This window comes from Capricornis sumatraensis, chromosome 3, assembly GCF_032405125.1.
Source record: "Capricornis sumatraensis isolate serow.1 chromosome 3, serow.2, whole genome shotgun sequence".
Lineage (NCBI taxonomy): Eukaryota > Metazoa > Chordata > Mammalia > Artiodactyla > Bovidae > Capricornis > Capricornis sumatraensis.
Window position 1 is genome coordinate 58,098,638 of NC_091071.1, and position 3,140 is coordinate 58,101,777.

At 46.7% G+C, this 3,140-nt stretch overlaps 1 pseudogene; it reads left to right on the forward strand.

Annotated features, from left to right (window-relative positions):
• Positions 1-638: 638 nt before the first annotated feature.
• On the forward strand, positions 639-2,855 carry LOC138076260 (endogenous retrovirus group S71 member 1 Env polyprotein-like; annotated as a pseudogene).
• Positions 2,856-3,140: the final 285 nt, after the last annotated feature.

A 3,140-nucleotide genomic window follows, 5' to 3' on the forward strand; every position in this document is an offset into this window, starting at 1 on the left:
AGAAGAGCATGAGAGAGAGCTAACTCAATTATTCCCTGAGGTCTGGGCAGAAGACAACCCCTCAATTCCCCAGGCTGGCTAAACATCAAGCCCCAGTGATAATAGAACTCAAACCAGGCACCATCCCGGTTAGAAAGCTCCAGTACCCACTACCGATAGGGGCCTGGGCTGGCATACTGCCCCACATCAATAGATTGAAACAAGTGGGCATTCTAGTAGAGTGCCAGTCGGCTTGGTATACGCCGATCCTGCCAGTCAAAAAGGAAGGAGGACAGGACTAAAGGCCTGTACAGGATCTCAGGCTAGTCAACCAGGCTACTGTGACTTTACACCCCACTGTTCCAAACCCCTATACCTTAGCCTCCTCCCACCGAGGACTAAAGTTTATACTCGCCTAGATCTCAAGGATGCCTTCTGCATACGCCTCGCCCCAGTGTCACAGCCCATCTTTGCCTTTGAATGGGAAGATCCACCAAGCAACAGCTCATCTGGACTCCCCCACAAGGGTTTAAGAACTCCCCAGCCATCTCTGGGGAAGCCTTGGCTTCTGACCTGAACTCACTCCATCTGGAAGAGTATGGATGTTGGCTCCTACAATATGGGGATGACCTGCTGCTGGCCGCTGAGACCAAGGAAAAATGCTGGAAAGGGACAAAAGCACTCCTCTAGCTGCTGATGGAAGCAGGTTACCGGGTGTTGAAGAAGAAGGCACAGATCTGCAAGGAGGCGGTAAGGTATCTGGGGTTTGTTTTAAAGAAGGACACAAGGTTCCAAACCCTAGTTGGGTCCTATATACTGATGGCACCAGCCTGATAAAACAAGGACAACGGCTGTCAGGTTAGCCAAAGCGGAAGGGGCCATCAAGACTGAAAAGGATGGTGGGAATTGCCAAGTGGCAAATTATTGGTACCGGAGGAGCTGGCACACAATCTGGTAAGCCAAACACATCAAACGACACACCTAGGCCATGCTGCCTGCTCACAGGTTAATGCTGCCTCTTGGTATTCAGACAAAAACCTCTGGGTATTCAGCTGAAAGGCACACTGCCCTTTGAACACCTGGGAGTGGACTTCACTGAAATGAAACCTCACCGACACTACCATTACCTGCTGGTCATGGTATGTATGTTCTTGGGATGGGTAGAAGCTTTTCCTACCTGGACTGAAAGAGCATCAGAAGTAGCCTGGTGCCTGCTTAGGGAAATAGTTCCCAGATTTGGACTTCCTACCAGCATTGGTTCAGACAATGACCCGGCTTTTGTAGCTGATTTAGTACAACAAGTAAGCAAAACTTTAAACATCAAATGGAAACTGCACACTGCATATAGGCCCAGAGTTCTGAGATGGTGGAGTGAACCAACCGGACATTAAAGAGACTCCCCAAGTGGGTCATAGAGACTGACTCCTCCTGGGTGGACTTGCTTCTGACGGCTCTGCTCAGACTCAGGATGACCCCACAGTCCCAAGGCTATTCTCCATATGAAATTGTGTATGGGAGGCCCCCTCCCATAATAAAACAGGTATCAACAAATCTGCCTCAGGTAAGGGGTGATAGGATTTCACAGCAAATGGAACTGGGTAAGGTAATAAATCGGGTAACTAAGTTTGTACAAGGAAGTGTGCCATTCCCCCTTTGGGGAACAGATTCATGAGTTTATGCTTGGTGACCAAGTATGGGTCAAAGATTGGACACATGATTTGATAGCCCCTTGGTGAAAGGGCCCTTATGTTATTCTAACTACCCCTACTGCAGTTAAAGTGGCAGGTATTGTCCCTTGGATCCATCATACGAGGGTGAAGAGAACATACCACGCAGAGCCAAAAAATGCTGATTGGACTGCACAGAAGGATGCCACTGACCCTCGAGAGACTAAGACCACCCTTAAGAAGAAGGAAAAGAAGATCCTGGACAAGCCCCTTCAGGATGAAGCCACACAATCAACTCCTGCTGCTTGGCCTCATCAACGTCATTTTGAATTTAACTTCTGTTTCAACTCAGGACAGTATTTTCATCTCATGGGCACATTCCTACGCAGACTTCCACAACACTTCCAACTGCTGGGTATGTAGGGCTGTGCCTCTGTCAGTGACGGACGGACTTCCTTGGTGGGTGTCACCGCTCTGCTCTTTTCTGGGATGACAAAAAGAGACTTTCCTCTCTCTTGCCAATCATAACCTCTCCTTGCTCTCTTGGTGTAAGACCTACAGTCAATAGACTCGAGTCATGGGGTTACATTTAATATAAATGCCAGTGTAACAAAAGCCTAACCTACAACAAGCCCTGGTAAATCCACCTTATTTACATGCTAGGTGGACAAGATCTGTGTGTCAATGGTATGAGTATATTGCTGCCTTATTCGTATCCTCTATAGGGGCAACGGATATCATGATTAAAGTAGAGGCCTTGACTAATTTCACAAAACAGGCCCTCCCAGATAGAACAAAAGCCATCCAAGCCTTAAATGGAGAGCAAATCCAAATGAGAAAGTGGTAATTCACAACAGAATGGCTTTGGACGTACAGCTGCTCAAGGAGGGACCTGTGCTATAATTAAGGTTGAATGTTGTGTATACATTCCTGACTTATCTGGCAATCTATCGACTGCTTTAGATGACATGAAAAGCCAGGTAAAAGCAATGTCAAATGAAAACATTCCTATCTTGGGTGAAGGGCGACTGGTGGAAAACTATATTTACCACTGTTATAGTTGCCTTGAGAGTTCTGCTTTGTGGACCCTGAATTTTACAATGTATTATGAACTTTGTAACCTGAAGGTTGAAGTCATTCTCCCAAATTGGTGGTTGGAAAGCCAGGGTGCAATATATCCCTATGAATGATGCTCATAATATGAGTTAAGAGCATCAAGAGCAGGGAATGAAGAAGGAATTCCTAGGGCCTGGACTCCATCTTAGGCCTGTTCATGCTGATCATGCTTGGCCACCTTTCCAATGGACTCTGAACTCTGTGTTTAGTGCCTATGAAAACAACAATGGAAGGATAAGACCCCCTCCAGACCGGGGAACCTCGAAGATCGTATCTAGGTGACTCATCACCTAAGAGACAATATACACTAATCACCCCTTCCTCCAGACAGGCCATAAAATTTTCTGTATCTATCAGAGTGTAACCTCGGGTTTATTG